Here is a 20488-nt window from a genome sequence, read left to right on the forward strand (position 1 = left end):
AGATTTGGAGCCGCATGGATTACTGCTAAGATTTTTGACTTCCTGTGGTAGCTTAGTGAAAACGGGTGAACCAGTATACAGCACGCCTTTCTGCACAAGAGTCAAGGAAGTGCGATCCATATGCGGATTGGATTTCTACCTAGTATTAACGTAATGAGAACTGCTAATTCTTGGTAATCAGCTGATATTGTTAACTAGAAACGACAGATAAAAATATATGTATTGAGAGGCCAATGTCAATATACCCAAACTAACGAACAGCGGTCGACAAGAGGTTCGCGAACTTACGCCATTTATTGCCTAACTGCCGTTTCTGAGCCAAAAATACCCTTTGAGAATGGGACGACTTGCCCCAAAGTATAATACTATACGTCATAAGCGAATGAAATTAAGCAAAGTAGACTCCTTTTGTGTCGAAATATCACTTACTTCAGATACGGTTCTAGTAGTAAAAATGGCAGCATTAAGTCTTTGAACAAGATCCTGAATGTGGGCTCTACTACCTACCTGAACATCTAGAAATTTGAACTGTTCAGTTTCACTAATCATATGACCATTCTGTGAAATCACAACGTCCGGTTTTGTTGAATTGTGTGTTACAAACTGTAAAAACGGAGTTTTTCTGTGATGTAGCGTTAGTTCACTTTCTACAAACTCTGAACTTACGTTTCCACTGCATTATTTGAAACAATTCCAATGTTGCACACAACATCCTTTGCTACTAAGCTAGTGTCATCAGCAAAGAGAAATATTTTAGACTCACCTGTAATACTACAAAACATATCATTTATATAAATAAGGAAAAGGAGAGGCTCCAGCATTGATCCCTGGGGCAACCCCTGTTTAACCTTGGCCCACTTGGACCCCACACCATAGCCATTGTCCATGCTTTGGAGAATGACCTTTCACTGTCTGTTATTAAAGTAAGAGGCGAACCAGTTTGTGAGCTACTCCCCATGTTCCGTAATAGTCCAACTTCTGGAGCAGTATTTTGTGATCAACGCAATCAAAATCCTCAGTTAAATCAAATAGGATGCCTAGCGTTCGAAAGCTTTTGTTTAATCCATCCAGTACCTCACAGAGAAAAGAGAATATGGGATCTTCAGTTGTCAAACCACTTATACAACCAAACTGGACATTTGACAGTAAATTATGTAATAAAAATGATCAATTATCTTTACATACACAGCCTATTCAATAACTTTAGCAGACACTGATGACATAGAAACATGTCTACAATTGTCTACATTATCCCTTTCTCCCTTTTTACAAAGTGGTTTTACTCCTGAATACTTTAATCATTCAGGGAACTGACCACTCCTATAGGAAAAATTACTATTATTGCTAAGTACAGGGCTAACATGTGCAGCACAATACTTTAATATTCTGCTAGATACTCCATCATATCCGTGAGAGTCCTTAGTCTTCAGTGATTTAATTACTAACTCAATCTCCCACCATCAGTATCACAGAGAAGTATTTCAGATAACAATCTCAGAAAGGCATTTTTAAGACAGTTATATGATTTTTTTTATTTAATTCACCAGTAATGTTCATAAAGAGATTGTTAAATACTGTACGTGTATCTGACTTATCAGTAACAGAAACATTTTTACTATGTACTGACTTCGTATTTGCGACCTTGTGCTGCTGACCAGACACTTCCTTCACGACCGACTATATGGTTTTAATATTATCCTGTGAATTAGCTATTCTATTTGCGTGCCATATACTCTTTGCCTTCCTAATAATATTTTTAAGCGCCTTACAGTATTGTTTGTAAAAGGCTACTGTAGCTCGATTGTGCCTACTTCTAACATTTTGATATAATTCCCACTTTGTTCTACATGATATCCTTAGCCCATAAATCAGCCACCCAGGCTCCCTTTTGCAGCTTGTACTGAGCTTAGAACGTTCTAATGGAAAGCAACTTTCAAAGAGCATGAACAATGTGTTAAGGAAAGCATTATATTTATCAACTGTGTTATCGGTGCTATAAACATCCCACCATTCTTGTTCCTTAATGAGGTTCAGAAAACTCTCTACGGCCTATGCATCAGCTTTTTTACATGGTTTGTAATTATCGATAACATTTGTTTGAGTACAAAAACTTTTTAGTGTTAAAATTTGTGCATCATGGTCTGAAAGGCCATTCACCCTCTTACTAACAGAATGCCCATCTAGTAATGAAGAATTAATATAAATATTCTTAGTGAATGTGCTAGTGCTCCCCTGCACACTGGTTGGAAAAAATTCAGTCTACATCAATCAAATGAATTTAGGAAATCTTTGAAATCTTTCAGCATCTTTTTTCCTGGACAGTTGCGTACAAAATTAATACTGAAGTTACCACATACAACTAATTTTTGGTACTTCCTATAATGTGAACCAAAAACCCTCTCTAGCCTGAGCAGAAATTCTCTGAAGTCAGAGTTATGGAGCATATAAATAACAACAATTAGAAGTTTAGTTTCACTAAATTCAGCCGCCCCTGCACACCATTCAAATACCTATTCAGTGCAGTGCTTTGGTACGTCTACAGAGTCAAATGGAATACTGTTTTTTAAGTACATGGCCACTCCTCCACTCTGCAAATAACTCCTTGAAAAACAGCCAGCAAATCTGAATTCTGGAAAAAGGAAGCTTCTGAATTGTCAAATTGTTTAAGTGGTGCTCTGATACACATAATGTCAGATTCACCTTCTATAAGCAGTTCACTAACTATCTCTAATACCTCAGTTCACTAACTTCATCTATAACACCTCTTACATTTTGATGAAATATGCTAATTCCTTCACTATGTGGATACCTGACCTCCTTTGATGGTGGCTCATTTGTTAGAGAGACCTATTTTAAGCAGGGATACCTACCAGCTGACTTCAGTCTAAAAAAGGTGCAACTCTTAACACCAACTACTACAGGAATCTTCCAATGAGTGATCCCACCACTGCCCAATAAGCTGTAACCCATATGCTTTGCCAACCTCCTCTTCCCATACCTACTGGCGCGCAGGTCAGTTCCACACAGTAAATAGAATCTATTATTGATCTATTGATAGACTCAACTGGTATCATTGCAGTGTGAGTCATGCCCTCCACTATCAGTGTCTTCTCAAGCCACGTGTTAACACACCTAACAGCAGCATTATGATGAGGCCCATCATGATGCAGAAACAATTGCACTTCTTTCAGATGCACAAAAAGATACAAACCTAATTGGTGACGTCTGGTGATCAGGCAGGCCATGTGACTGTACCATCTCACCTGATAGATCATTGGGGTTGATGTTGTAGATATGCGTCTGCACGGAAATGTAGAAGTAAGCTCGAGCACCATCAGGTAGTAGCCAACTATTCTTTGTACCTCCAAAGGAACGTTTTCCAGAAATAGACCCAGGGTAACCTGCAAGAAGTGAACTGGATGACCCATAGTACCAATGTGTGAGCACTCTGCCGTTATGTATAGTTTTACTGCCCTCTTGAGTGTGGAGCTAAACCACTACTGCAGACAGAGTCCGCCCTGATAGCTGAATGGTCAGTGTGACAGACTAGATTAGATTAGATTAGATTAGTACTTGTTCCATAGATCATGAATACGACACTTTGTAATGATGTGGAACGTGTCAGTTTAATAAAAGGTGTCTATACAAGATATTACATTAGATAAAATATTACATGACACTCAATTTATTTATTTATTTACTTTGTGGAGGTTGGGAAATTACCCACTTACTATATCCAAAAATTCATCTAATGAGTAGAAAGAGTGACCGTTGTAACCTCCCCACCGCAATTTTTATATAAGAAAATGTAGCAATACTTAATAGAAATGGGAGCCAAGTGTAACCTCCCCACAAAAATTTTAAAAGAAAATAACTATACTAATTAGAAATGCTGATGGACATGGCTCTATGCGTAACCTGCCTACAATCAAATGTACTGACAATGGCAACAAATGTGAAATTCGCAATCTGACTCAATTATAAATCCTTCAAAAAATTAAAGTCCATTCAGTGACAAGAAAATTCAATTAAACCGAAATATCGGTTTTTGGCCCTGTGTAAAAACAATCAGAATTAAAGTCTTACCTCAGAATAAATGGATGTCACATATCTGCTCTTGTTGTTGCGCACCACTTGGAGGAACTACATTGCAAATAATAATATTCTCCTTTTTTTTTTGTAATTCTAGTGAAATTTTTCTTCAAAAAGAAGTGGAATGAAATGGGAAGTGCAACGAGATCTTTAGTTCAAAAAAAATTAAACTTTTGAGAAAATGCTTTTGAAATAAAAAATTATTATTGGGAGACTTGTTGGAGAATAATTACAATAAATAAAATTTTTCATTATCTAATGATTATATTAATTAACAGTATACCTTATTCCTCATCTTGACCATTGTTGCCGACCGCCTACATCACACAACCGCACTGGGCTGCTACTACTGACCGACCGCTCTGCATGACGACTACAGACTGAGTACTGCTCTCAACTAGCCAGAGCTACAGACTCGCAACGACTGAACTGACAGACTCGCAACGACAGACTGACTGCTACTCTGCATAGCGACAACTAACTCGCAAAGACTACTACTGACTGAGAACCGCTCGCAACACTCGCGCGGTCAAGCGCATACTCTCTGGTCACAGATGCTACAATGCCTCGCCATCGCTGCTGCGTTACATACGTGTTTCATAACCCTCCACTCGGGGGGCAAAAATTTGGCAGCGATGGTGAGTCATTTGGACTTGCCAAGCGCGGCAAAATTTTTCTTTAATTAACAAAATCCTACAACTTACAGAATATTTAAATGTTGTGCACACGCACTAAGTACAAAATATATCAGACAAGGACAAAATGTGAATACTAAACATAGTAGCAAATCAGAAAAAAGTATATACAAACTTTTTGACAGATAAAGTGCACAGGCACTGAAAAAATTCTCTAGCATATGCAGAACAAATAAACAGACTGGCAAGAATAATTAGATGTAGTACATAAAGTAAATGTTGTGCACACGCACTAAGTACAAAATATATCAGACAAAGACAAAATGTGAGTACAAAACATAGTAGCAAATCAGAAAAGTATATACAAATTATTTGACAGATAACAAAGTGCACAGGCACTGAAAAAATTCTTTAGCATATTCAGAACAAATAAACAGACTGGCAAAAAATATTATGTTGACAAGTGTACATGCACTGAAAAATGTCTTTAGCATTTTCACAACAAATAAACATAATGGCAAAAAAAAAAATTCATGTCCAAAGTGCACATGCACTGAAAAATGTCTTTAGTATTTTCACAACAAATAAACATAATGGCAAACATCATGTCGACCAGTGACATAAGTGTACTCACACTGGAGTTTAGCGAATCGAAAAATGTATAACCTATGAACATAAATGATGTTACCAAAAAAAATTTTTTCTTTATGTGACAAGAATCAGGATAGGAAAGGGAAGGATTGCATCATGGTTGTAGCACTTTAGATTGCACACAGCTGCTCTGAAAGTCCATATCTTTCCACAGTAGTACAACACCAAGTGACACAACTTGAAGTTCTTTTCCCATCAGAATTTATCAGTGTAGCCAAGACACTGAACTGTCGTAGTAATGTTCCATGTTTTCATTTTGGCAGTACATTAGGTACACCAAACAGTGGGACCATAATAATGTCTTCATCGCTCATGGTGGTGGACAGCATGTCGTGTCAACACCACACTCTTACAAGGCACACCAACGTAGAATTAGTGCAAAACCAAATATAGTGCTCCATGATCACTGGGATAAACAGGACAAATGGACATTGCAGTAATTCAGGGTAGTCAGCTTATGAGGTGAAGGACATCAAGTCACATAATATTGACAATTACAGTCTTCATTGATAGTTCGTGGCATTCATAGCCCAGTTATTGAACATTTCTGTACCAAGTATGTAGTATTACAGAAAAATGTTCATTAATTGTTTTACATAGAATCAGTAGCCTTCTTTTCCTGGTTACAAAATATTATGAAATAATCGCATTCTTTTCAGTTACAGAGTATAATTAAGAATCATTAACCTTCTCCTAATTACAGTTAATTAATCATTTGTCTTTAATTAATCATTTGTCTAATTACAGTTAATTAATCATTTGTATAATTACAGTTAATTAATCATTTGTCTAATTACAGTTAATTAATTAATCATTTGTCATTTCAATATACTAAGAATTATTAGCCTTAATTAATTACAAAGCATTATTAAACCGTCACATTCATTTCAAATTACAAAGTATCAACATTGGAAACAAGAGCTAATCAATGGCATAATTAATAACAATTCGTGGAGTGACATTAATTATTGGCACTCAGTGGCCAGCAAGTATTGAATAAAATCATCATTCAGTATTATTCAGATTATTACGAAGTCATTATTAAAAATCAGTTAATTACAGTCAAATCATTAGTAATCACAGGCATTACAATAAACAGTGGCAGTTATTAGCTAGTGACAAAGCATTATTTTGAATATAGTCTCATTAAGAGGTCATTACTCGAGTGACATGCTATTCAGAGTTGATCAGTATTATTCAGAATTATCATAAACTAGTGACATTATGTGGGACTGGTAATACATTTTTTTGGTAGCAATGCATTGCGTTGGGATCGATAATTAATTGCTGAGGCATAATACTTTTTGCTTTTGACCTATTGCTGCAAATGAGGATAGGTAACGTCATTCGTCATGAGTCAGCTGTAGCAAGATTATGTAACAAGGCAGTACATGTGATCACATTTATAAATGATAAACACAAATGGGTAAAAAATATAAAAATGCAAGTACTAGAACAGGTATAATAAGTAACAGGTTTAGTAAGTGTCATGAAAAACTTCTCCTGGAAAAAATACAAAAACGGATTATTGACCTGAAAGAAGAAACGCACACTATGCTGAAAAGTAGTGAACTTCGAATTAACAAGTAGTGAAATGTGTATAAAATGTGTTCCATAGCTGTCCTTTCCAAACTTTCCGTCATCCTACTATGCAATGTAACACCTGCTGTCAAAGCAAACCGCAACAAATACTTAAATAACTACGTAGCATCAATACATAACTTCAACATTATCCTCATCTGTCACCTGTAAAGAAAAACTTCATTATTCATAACATCATATCCTTCATCATTATTCATCAGTATTCACTATCATCTGCAAAAAATCACTTCATTACTCATTACCTAACTATTCCTTATCTCTAGCATATTTCATCACTAAAAATAAGATGTGTAGTTCTCTCTGACAGCCTGCATCAATCACCTTGTATTCTGAAAGAAAAAATTAGTTAAGACTGCTATTCTTCGATGAGTATAGTATATTCTTGTTAATGTTTGTTAATCCTGATCCCTTTACTCTTCCTCATAAAGTTATTGCATCTCCTTTCGTTTATTCCGTAGGTGAAATTCCCATTTATGTTAAATTTATTTCTTAGAATCATCATTCCTTTCTGAAATTGATGAACAAAGATTAATGTCTTGCATTTAAATCCTATACCCACTAATTAATGACTGGTTTATGGTGACACAATTAACCATACAGCATAACATGACAGAAAACGTTATATGTCCAAGACATTGACAGTGTTCGGATGCGAAAAAATGTACACAGAATAATACAATGCAGTAGCAAAAAAATGTGAAACAGTCACGATGTTGAGATGTCATAAGGCAAAAAAAAAATGTCAAAGTCGACTGGTGTGTGTTATATCTTAACTATTTCATAGTGCATACAAACAAAACTGGAGTACAGTCATATACACAAAAAAATGGAAAATGTGCACGGTCTGATGTGTAACGACAAGAAAAGCGACCTGCTAACCTTACCTTGCCGGGCACTTGCCAAGAAAAAAAATACGATAATCATCAATAAGTAGTCACATAAATATAATTGCAGAAATAGTCGTAAATGTGTAAATTCATCTGGAAAAATATGCATGGTCTGATGTGTGACGACAAGAAGAGCGACCTGCTAACCTTACCTTGCCGGGCACTTGCCAAAAAAAAAAATACGATAATCATCAATAATTAGTCAGGTGAATTAATTGCATTAGTAAATGGCATCATAGTGTGTTGAATCATACAGTGGTTTCACTCAATAAACGGTTTAATGTTTGAGATATGGTGATTGCCTTTCGATTTTCTGGTTCTCAAAGTTTCGACGTGTACAACATTGGGGTGAGGGATGCTGCGAATCCGATACGGACCTGCGTATAGAAGTTCAAATTTACTGCACTTACCTTTTAATTTGCTGGATAAATAGTGTGTACGTACTAATATCTTCTGTCCAACGTGAAAGTCGCGGCGTGTACAAACCTGTTTTTGCTGTCTTCTCCGGCGCTCTGCGGCACGTTTGATGTTGTTCAGCGCAATGTCAATTATTTCGTGGTGTCGTAGGCGACGATTTTTGGGGAATTCTATTAATTCTTTGATTTTGTTCGGTGGTTCAACGTTTTTCAGTATAACAGTCGGAGATAGCATAGTGGATTCATTTGGAATGGAATTAATTACATCTTGGAATGAGAGTATGTGTGTATCCCAATCAATATGTCTTTTGTGGCAGTATATTCTGCACAGCTTACCAATTTCCTTCATTAATCTTTCACAAGGGTTCGAAGAAGCGTGGTACTTGGATATATAGATCGGAGAAATGTTTCTAGCTCGTAACATGCGTGTCCATACACTACTACGAAATTGAGATCCATTATCAGAAATTACTTTCATTACATGCCCTACATGAAATAGAAAATGTTTTACAAATGCTTTCGAAACAGTTTTAGCAGTAGCTTTGCGTAACGGAGTGAAAGTAACAAATTTTGAAGTGAGCTCAACAGCGACAAAAATGTAGCAAAAACCTCTGTTAGTTCTCGGAATCGGACCAAAAATATCTACAGCGGCCATGTGTCTTAATTTAACAGGTATAATGGGATATAACGGAGGAATATGTGAAGTGGTGTCTGATTTAGCTTTCTGGCAAATTTTACAAGACGCTAAAACTCGTCGTATACGTTTTTCCATGTTAGTAAAATAACAGTTCTGTCTCAGTATAAGAAAACATTTTCGTGCTCCGTAATGTGCGTAACTTAAATGAGTGTACCAAATTAGTTTGTTAACCAGTTCGTCAGGAATGCATAATAACCAAATGTTGCTGTCAGGATGAGAGCGGCGAAACAGAATGTCATTGCGTACAGTGTAGTGGTTCCTAATCGTAACATTTTTCCTATCTTGCCAAAGGTGTTTAATTTCTTTCCACACATTGTCCTTATTTTGTTCTTGTGCTATGTCCTGTAATGACGATGAAATAAAATTTTCAAATGCAACTTGCTGAATGTACATGACACTGAAATGTGTTTTGCAGAAGTTGGTTGCTACGTCTTGCTGATTGTTGCCGAGAGAACGCGATAGTGCGTCTGCTATAACATTTTGTGTGCCGGGAATATGAACAATCGTAAAATTAAATTCTTGTAAATATAGTTTCCATCTACTTAATCTGTCGTGAGTAAATTTAGCTGAAAGCAAAAATTGTATGGCTCTATGGTCTGTGTAAACGGTGGTATGTCTGCCATAAAGAAAGTGCCGAAATCTCGTAAAAGCCCATACAACACATAATGTTTCCAGTTCTGTAACGGAATAATTTCGTTCAGCAGGTGACAAAATGCGACTTGCAAATGCGATGTTTTTAATTACTGTAGAACCATCTTCTTCAATTTCCTGAAAAATATGTACACCTAAAGCGGTGTTAGAGCTGTCAGTGGCAATGGAAAAATTTCTGGTGAGATCTGGGTGCGATAAAAGTAGAGCATTCAATAAAGCATGTTTCAAATAACATTCTCGTGAACAAAATTCTGCGTGTCAAAAGTAATGTTTGCGTTACTGTAGTATGCAATCTGTGCTGTATCTGGTTAAATTCTATCGTTCGTCCTGTTATTTACGGGAGGATGCTGTGGCATATCCACTGTATGAACTGTTCTGTTATTTCATACTGACGTGTTACGCTATGGATGACACCTATTGTCTGGATCATTCATGATAATGTGTTGTTGCTAATGTTCTTGCTGCTGAAAAGATCGACTGTTATTAAATGTACGCTGAAAATTGTGCTCATCATTTTTACGTCTGTCATGATAGTAATTTCTATACGGCGCATAGCGATGCGAGTTGAAATAGTGTGTTGTCTGTACGTAGTTATTTCTTTGCTGCCATGCGTTACTATTTGTTGGGGCTGGGACTATACGTGCACGCGGCGAAACATTAAAGTTTGGTTGACCTTGTAGACTGCATTGTTGGTTACGTATGCTAAGCGGTTGACTTTCATGCTATTGTGGTGAAAAACATCTATTGTTACCAAAAAATGCGTTTGCTGTTAATTTTACTTTTACACATACTGATGATTACGATTTTATCTGTAATTAAAATTACGGCGGTAGTTGTCATTACGGGAGTGCCTACTGAAAATTGTCACATTCGGTAAAAGTTTGTCACATCGGATATTCATTACATGTTTCTTAATACTACAAAGAGCAATAGTTAAAGAGCAGTTTGGATAGATATAAAGGATAGTAGAAGAGAAGGCAGCAGTGCAGAAAACTAAAGATGAAACAGCACTACTACAGCTCGGGGCCCTATGCTCGCTACGGCACATATTCATTAAAGCGTAATGAATCCCCTGAGGTCAATTACGCACTGAGAATAAATTTTAGTTTTTGCGTTACAGGCAATAGCGGTAAAATTTCAAAGGCAAATTGTTGTATCCGTGCTAATTCAAATTTCTTCATTACAGGCAATGCTGTTGTAAATACAAAAATAAATTGTCGCATCTGGTTCAAAGCTAGCTTCTGCATTACAGGTAATAGCGGTGAATGTACAAAGATAAATTGTCGTTTACAGTGCAAAGCGTGTACCTGTACGCTGTCATTATTAAGTTCTTTACATTTTCTGGCGGATAAAAATTGCTCGTAATCTACGTTCTCGTCATTGAATTTAAAAACACGTTCGGGTTTGTGTGTGAATCTGTTTGTCTGTGTCATTTCGGATTTCAAGTTGCGTAGCTTTTCAGATTTTAATTCGCGTAGTCTCTGTAAATTGCTCACATTATACACGCTGCGTGACTCTGATAAATGCTCGCAACGTGGCGGATTCTGTGACGTATTGGTGACTGAAATAATTGTTAATTCTGTTACTTTAATACTTTCGTCAATTTGGTTATTGTGTCGTTCACTTTTCTCGTCAACTTCCGTATTCGGAGTGTATGAAACTTCCACTGACTCTAAATTAACTTCGTCGCGAATCTGTACTTCGTTTTTAGGGCATTGTTCGGTGACTGCATTAACTTCGTCTTTATGTAATTCTGTTGTGCTTACATGTGTACTATTTAATTCTTGTGCAACAGTGCCAACTTTTTCATTACTGTTATTAGCACAAGTCTTAGTATTCACACGTAATTGTACTTTAGTGTCCTGACATTGTATGGTAACAGCTGTAATCTGTTCGCTAACTTGTTTGTTCTGTTCTTTACGGTCGTCTTGTTTTTCGTTTGTGAGATCGACACTTTTATCAATTGTTTCGCTAAGTTGTTTGTAATGGCTGTCGACACCCTCATCTACCTGCCTGCAATGGTTGTCAAAACCTCCATTAAGTTGTTTGAAAAAATTATTCATCATTTCCCTCCGCTGTTTGTACTGTTCCCTAAGTTGTTTGAAATTTTCATTCTGTTGTTTACTCTCTTCCCTAAGTTGTAGCAGTATTGCCATAATTGGATCCGAGCCAAAATTACCATTTCTATTATCTGTACTGTTCAATAGTGGATCTGGAATTGTTTCACTTTCTGTAACCATTTGGTCATTCTGAAATTTACAAAAAGGTTTGTCAGTCAAATGTATACTATCAGTCATTGTTTCGGAATTAAATACATCTGTCCTACTTTGTGTGATCTGTTCATTTTCATTAGACAGATTTGACTGTACATTACTTGAATTTTCCAAATCGGGTGTGTTAAGCTCTACAGCGCTCATTACCATAGAGCATTCTGCGTCATCAATTGTCGTCAAGTTAACAGACGAGACAATTGAGTTCGTTTGTTCATCATTAAGGTGAAAGTCATCATTAGTGGTTGGAATGCACTGATTGTTAGTGAACGCAGGATTGTCATCATTACGTTGCGTATCACAATTACTATCGGTCACGTTGTTTAAGTCGGTAATTTCATTCACAATACTTCGCGATACACTATTCACAGTCTTTCGCGGCATTTTTACAATAGTCAAAATTTTTCACAAAACAAATAAGCACAATGCAAAAGCAACACACAAATACAACAAAGCAGCAAATTGCCGTTGACCTGTAGAAAGAAAGTCACAATATTATTAAAAGCGTTGCGCCAAATCCTAATTATCTAAGCAAATAAGAGCAGATATCTGACTGTCGCTCAAAAGACTCTCAACGAAATACGATCCTGGACTGGGTGTCGCCAAGTGTAACCTCCCCACCGCAATTTTTATATAAGAAAATGTAGCAATACTTAATAGAAATGGGAGCCAAGTGTAACCTCCCCACAAAAATTTTAAAAGAAAATAACTATACTAATTAGAAATGCTGATGGACATGGCTCTATGCGTAACCTGCCTACAATCAAATGTACTGACAATGGCAACAAATGTGAAATTCGCAATCTGACTCAATTATAAATCCTTCAAAAAATTAAAGTCCATTCAGTGACAAGAAAATTCAATTAAACCGAAATATCGGTTTTTGGCCCTGTGTAAAAACAATCAGAATTAAAGTCTTACCTCAGAATAAATGGATGTCACATATCTGCTCTTGTTGTTGCGCACCACTTGGAGGAACTACATTGCAAATAATAATATTCTCCTTTTTTTTTTGTAATTCTAGTGAAATTTTTCTTCAAAAAGAAGTGGAATGAAATGGGAAGTGCAACGAGATCTTTAGTTCAAAAAAAATTAAACTTTTGAGAAAATGCTTTTGAAATAAAAAATTATTATTGGGAGACTTGTTGGAGAATAATTACAATAAATAAAATTTTTCATTATCTAATGATTATATTAATTAACAGTATACCTTATTCCTCATCTTGACCATTGTTGCCGACCGCCTACATCACACAACCGCACTGGGCTGCTACTACTGACCGACCGCTCTGCATGACGACTACAGACTGAGTACTGCTCTCAACTAGCCAGAGCTACAGACTCGCAACGACTGAACTGACAGACTCGCAACGACAGACTGACTGCTACTCTGCATAGCGACAACTAACTCGCAAAGACTACTACTGACTGAGAACCGCTCGCAACACTCGCGCGGTCAAGCGCATACTCTCTGGTCACAGATGCTACAATGCCTCGCCATCGCTGCTGCGTTACATACGTGTTTCACCGTTAAGAAATTATTTTAATTTCCTTTTAAATGCTATATGGCTATCTGTCAGACTTTTGATGCTATTAGGTAAGTGACCAAAGACTTTTGTGGGAGCATAATTTACCTCCTTCTGAGCCAAAGTTAGATTTAACGTTGAGTAGTGAAGATCATCCTTTCTTCTAGTGCTGTAGCCATGTACACTGCTATTACTTTTGAATTCATTCGGATTGTTAATAACAAATTTCATAAGTGAATATATATATTGCGAGGCTAGAGTGAAGATTTCTAGCTCTTTAAATAAGTGTCTGCAGGATGATCTTGGATGAGTTCCAGCAATTATTCTGATTACACGCTTTTGTGCAATGAACACTCTTTTACTCAATGATGAGTTACCCCGGAATACGATGCCATGCGAAAGCAGAGAATGAAAATAGGCATGGTAAGCTAATTTACCTAGATGTATATCGCCAAAATTTGCAATGACCCTAATAGCATAAGTAGCTGAACTCAAACGTCTCAGCAGATCCTCAGTGTGTTTTTTTCCAGTTCAACCCCTCATCAATGCATACACCTAGAAATTTTGAATATTCTATCTTAGCTACCGATTTCTGATCGAAGTCTATATTTATTAATGGGGGTCATTCCATTTACTGTGTGGAACTGTATATACTGTGTTTTGTCAAAGTTTAATGAGAACCCATTTACAGAGAACCACTTAATGATTTTCTGAAAAACATCATTTACAATTTCACCAGTTAATTCTTGTCTGTCGGGTGTGATAGCTATACTTATATCATCGGCAAAAAGTACCAGCTTTGCATCATCCCATGTGAGCTTTTATTCTTGAGAGAGTTTATTATCTTCCTAATTTCAGATGGAGAGATGGGTGGAATTTCAATTGTATCAAATGGTGTGGGCAAGGCCTCTTCCCTTAACTGCCTTGCTTCTTCTAATAAACATTTAGATCCTATTTTCTCTACAACATTTAAAAAATGATTATTCAAAATGTTTTCGACTTCCGGCTTGTTGTTTATCAAGTTTCCATTCGCTCTGATGGTGATGCCATCATCCTGTACTCTTGGTTGTCCTGTCTCCCGTGTAACAATATTCCAAATTGTTTTGATTTTGTTATCAGAGGTATTAATCTCAGACATGATGCACATGCTTCTGGACTTTTTAATAACCTTTCTTAATGTAGCACAGTAGTTTTTATAATATTTGGCTGTTTCTGGGTCATTACTCTTTCTTGTTGTTAGATACAGTTCCCTTTTGTGGTTACAAGATATTTTTATTCCTTTAGTAAGCCATGGTTCTTTGCATAGTTTCTTACAATTAGATTTAACTACTTTCTTGGGGAAACAGTTTTCTAATTCTCTTACTAGTGTATCATGAAATAAGTTATATTTTAAATTAGTATCAGGTTCCTTGTACACCTCATCCCAGTCTAACTGCTGAAGATTTTCACTGAAATTTCTAATTGTTGAGTTATTAATTGAATGCACAACTTTGGAGGGTAGTTTTGAATTACTGAATGGAGCTATGTCATATACTGTAACTAGCTGAGCATCACGATCAGAAAGCCCATTCTCAACGGGATGAGAATTTATGTTTTTAAACCTATCTTGGTCTATAGAAGTGTTATCTATCACTGTGCTGCTGTCCTTTACCACCCAAGTTGGAAAATTAATGACAGATGTCAAATTGAAAGAACCGAGCAAGACTTCCAGGTCATTCTTCCTATTACACTCTTTCAATGAATCAACATTGAAGTCCCCACAAATAATAATTTGCTTTCCCCTGTCTGACAAATAGCACAACAAGGCATCCAAGTTTTCTAGGAATAAATGAAAGTTTCCTGAAGGGGACCTATATACTGTTACAATTATAAAAGAGCCCTCCTTCAGTTTAAGTTGACAGGCACATGCTTCTATATGTTGCTCTAGACAAAACTTTTTTGTATCTAAGCTTTCTACACAGTGATAACTTTTGACCTATGTGGCAACTCCTCCTCCCACCTTATTCTCTCTACTCTTATGTGCAGCTAGTTTATAACCACTGATATTTACCTTTTCCATATTGGACACAATGTGATGCTCAGACAGGCATAGTATATCTATTACATTATCAGATTCAATGTCATCTAATCAAACCAGGAGCTCATCTACTTTATTCTTCAATCCTGGAATATTTTGGTGAAAAATGGTAACATTATTTTTTACTTTACTTTTCTGAGAATCTACTTTTTCTTTAATCCACCAATATTTTGGTTAAATATGGTAACATTATTATTTATTTTGCTGTTGTGAGAATTTTGTGAGTTTTGGATCCCTTTAGCACCTGCCTGCCTGAACTTCTCATTGGACACTGATATTAGCCTAAAAAAGAGGTACATCCATGAGTACTAGTATCCCCCCATATGGATTTCGCTAACAACCCTGCCAGTTTACCCTTCCCTTTTCTATTGAGATGTAGGCCATGACTTGTGAAATCCCCCCTATCAATAGCCTCGACAGGAACCAGTCCAATGTCTGACAGAGTGGCCGCCCTACGCAACTGATCCAACTCCATATTTACCATCCTGACAGAGCGGTTCAACTGGGGCTGATCATGCCGCACAAAAGCAGGCACCAGCCCAACATTGGTATGGGTCGTTGCTGAGGCTATTTTCACCAGGTCACACTCAATGCTGTAGCCCTGATCCCTATCAATACTGTTTCCCACTCCACCCACTACCATCACATGATCCTGCTTTGTGAATCCCTTGCACAATGAACCTATATCCTCTACCACCTGGCTAAGACTTGCACTTGGCTTGAAAAAGTTTGTGGCCTGGTACCTGTCACCTAATTTTTCCTGCAAAATCTGGCCCACACCTCTTCTATGGCTGCTACCTAGCAACAGAACGTTCCTCTTACTTTCTACTTTTTTTGAAACAGTTGGTTTCCTAGTGAAATTCTGTTGCATCTTAACTACATCTACTTCTACTGGAGCCTCTTCCTTACTTAACTGTGATAGCAATGCAAATCTATTGGTTGTGCCAATTGGGAAACTATCAGACACTGTCCTCTTTCTGTGGCCTCTGTTCCCAGCTACCACTTCCCACCGCTGTTTGCCCTCCTCTCCCCTTAACCTCTTCAGATCCTCCCTCGCTCTGTCCAAATCAGCCTGAAGGGCTCTAATTTTCTCCTCTTGTTCAGCTATAATCCTATCTCTTGAGCAAACCCTGCAAGAGAATGGAAGAGTCTCGTTTGCTTCCCCAATTCCCACGCCGCTACAATTTCCCCAATGAAACCACCTGTCACAACAGCTGCACAAAACCCCTGAACTAACTTTCCTACTGCAGCTCACACGCTGAGTATCCATGGTAGTTTTGGAAATTAGTTAAAGAGATTTACTAAGTGATAACGATAATTTATTAAATACAGATGCAAAAGGACACTAAATATGTTTTGGAAACTCATATGCACGATCAAAAATTAGGCCTAAACAGCCGAATGTAACCAAAACGAACTTTTTGCGATAAGTGGAAGAATACGTAAATAAAAGAAAAACCTTTAATGGCAAGCTTGAAGAGCACACTAAAGAATGTATTTAATTAGTTAATCTATACCAAATGCACTTAAGATTGCGGTATAACGCTAAGTATGCACACTCGGAAAGTAAGGCAAAGCCGCGAAATATATATAAAAAAAAGAACTTTTCGCGATTACTGGAACAATACGCAAATAAAAGAAAAACCTTTAATGGTGAGCTTGAAAGGCACCCTAATGTACGTATTTAATCAGTTAAACTACAGTAAATGCATTTCCAGTTGCGGTATAACGCTAAATATGCACACTCGAAAAATTAGGCCTAAGCAGCAGTAAGTAAACAAACGAACTTTTCGCAATTACTAGAACACTACGCAAATAAGAGAAAAACTTTTAATGGTGAGTTTGAAGAGTACACTAAAGAACGTATTTAATTAGTTAAAAGTGTTCACCTACAATTAATTACACCCTAAATAACTTCTCTTTCACGAGAGCTCTGTCTCCGTACGTGCGGCCTTGTGCAGGGCGCCATCCTAAGGGGCCAGTGTTCCATTCCCAGCTGGGTCGGAGATTTTCTCCGCTCAGGGACTGGGTGTTCTGTTGTCTTTATCATCATTTCATCCCCATACGGCGCGCAGGTCGCCCAATGTGGTGTCGAATGTAATAAGACCTGCACCAAGGCGGCCGGACCTGCTCCGTAAGGGGCCTCCTGGCCAATGACGCCAAACGCTCATTTCCGTTTCCACTGCAGACATAACACTTCCACGTGCCTAGTGTGTTCTCATGGGTAGTCTTATTCACTGAAAACTACACTGTTACAGATCATTTATCTCCATCTTTAAGTCAGTGTACCTCCCTTTGAACACATTTGCAGCCATATCCCCATAGGAGCTTTTTTAGATTCTTAGCATCTCAGGGAATCCTTCCCTGAAGTTTGTGCCCATTTAGTAAGCTAAAACATTATGGCCATCTGCTCAAGTGTTGGATGACATTTGGAACCCAATAAATATAATTCTGTGTGGAAAGGGTATATCAAGTCCTTGATACACAAACACATCATGCAAGTCTAGTAGATTATGGGATGATGGACTGTAGGCATGGAGCTGGTCCCCGACGGCATCCCAGATGTGTCCAGCTGGCTTCATACCAGGAGTATCTGCAGACCGAGATATCATATGATTTCACTATCATACATCTGAAACCACTGTAGCACGAGTCTGGCCTTTTGACGTGGATGGTTAGCCTGCTTGAAGAAGCCATTGGCATCAGAGAAGACATCAAGTATGAAGGTATGCAGTTGATCCATGATAAAGTTCACGTGGTCCACAGCTTTCATGGTGCCTTCGATTACTATCACCGGTCCACTGGAAGCCCAGGTGAATGTTCCCCATAGTATAATACTGTCCACGCCAGCCTATGTCTTAGATGTGATGTCTGTTTCGTTCGAGAAGCCATTCACCTGGACAACAGCTTAACTAGGCATGACCAGTGACTTGGTGTAACAGGAAATGTGTTTCATCTGATCGGGCGATATGTTTCCATTGATTCACCGACCAATCTCGATGATCTCGTGCGCACTGCTGTGAAAAACGACAATGTTGTCGAGTCATTATGGGAACAGGTAATGGTCTTCTGCTGTGGAGCCTCACAATCGACGAAACATACTCAACAGTGAGCTCTGAAACATTGCGCCTATACCATCATTGTACTATTGAGTTCAGCTCAGCCACAGGTTGCTGTTTGTTGTTGTTTACAGAGTGGACAAGGCTCTGACCTCCAAATTCTGTGCTGAGGGATGGACGTCTGACATATTTGTTGCCTATTAGTGATTTCATCGCCCGCACACCCTTTCCTTACTGTGTCAAGTGTTCACAACGCCACCAGGCAGCGTTCGATCTCGCAATGGCTGTGGGCATAAACGGGTGTTCCACTTGTAAGGAGCCATGGGAAAAGTGTTATAAGAATTTTAGTAAAGGAGGATATGAAACCAAATTTGTACATGACATACCTTTTTACATGTGTCGTTTGTTCTTTGAGATATGTCCAAAACAACAGACACCATTTTTACCCTGCAGGCACTATGAACCAAGACACAAAGGAGTTAAAGGCATTAGTTGCCAGGGGATCTGGTCTGTATCAATAGGGCAATTTGTGGCAGACCAAGATTCGAACTCAGATATTCAGCTTACTAAGCAGGTGCGCCAAACAATGCTGCCTTCCAGACTCAGTGGTCACCACACCCGCAAACCAAACTCAAAGTCTTACGGGAATTTGCGAATTTGGGTCTGAGGGGAGGTTTGCTACGGTAGTCTGTGCGGTTGTGGTGACTACTGTGTCTGGGTGGTGCTGTAGTCAGCGCAGTTGCCTAGTAAGCAGGGGACGTGGATTCGAATCTCGATCTGGCACGAATTTTCAACTTGCCTCCTCGATGCCCTTTGGCGACTAATGACTTTAATTCCTTTGTGTGTACATACCTTTGTGGTTGAGAAATGAACGTACTTTAGAAGAGGTGCAGGAAGTGTACTCCTCATACCCCCCCCCCCCCCCCTCCCATCTGTATAAACAGCTCAACATGGCGTTGTATGTTTATGAATGTTGCTGCCAGACTATTGAGTTGGCTGCCTGGATTTCACAGTGGATGTCCACTCGTAACTTGTCAATGGTGCGCGATCTGTTCTTGTGCACATAACTTTTATGGTGACGCCAGAGAAAAAGGTCAGGGGCGGTCAAGTCAGGTGATGGCCAGAATCCTTTGGAAATCAGTATGCCAGGGAAAAATGATACCACCGCTAACATACTCGCTTTGGACATGTGGCATATTGCTCCATCTTGCTGGCACCAGCCGAAGGTCAGTTCCTCATCTTACAACTGGTTCGCAAATTCATGTAACAATACATGATACACTTCACTGGTCACCATAGTGTCAACAAAAATTGGCTGCATGATGTGCCACTGTGTTAACGCAAAGAACACGCCCACCCTCTGTCAATGAACGGGTTCGTCAACGACTGTATGATGATTGTCACTGCTTCATAAACGTGTGTTTTGTGAGTTCAGGGTGTAGCCGTGCGTTCTAAGGCGCCCTGCCACGGTTTGCGCGGCTACCCCCATTGGAGGTTCGAGTCCTCCCTCGGGCATGGGTGTGTGTGTTGTCCTTAGCGCCAATTAGTTTAAGTTAGATTACGTAGTGTGTAAGCCTAGAGACTGATGATATTAGCAGTTTGGTTCCAGAGGAACGTACCACAAATTTCCAAATTTGTGAGTTCAGGTGTGCTGACAAACGGAAACATACTTTGTCACTGTATCACGTGTACTGAGAATTTTTGCCTTTAGCGATAATTTGCTGAAACCAATGGCAGTATGTTGGATGTTTATCATGGTCAGCCTGTATCAGTTCAAGAACGGCTGTAAACTTGAGGGATTCAGGCCTGTTTTCTTAGCAGCTCTGTGGCACGTGATACGCCATAGTCCGAATTCCTGCGATTAACGGCGAAGAGACTTTCTGGGCGACACCCTTTGTCCCCAGCTTCGTCGCCAAGACTTGAAT

Source organism: Schistocerca americana, chromosome 6, assembly GCF_021461395.2.
Source record: "Schistocerca americana isolate TAMUIC-IGC-003095 chromosome 6, iqSchAmer2.1, whole genome shotgun sequence".
In the NCBI taxonomy this organism is placed as follows: Eukaryota; Metazoa; Arthropoda; class Insecta; order Orthoptera; family Acrididae; genus Schistocerca; species Schistocerca americana.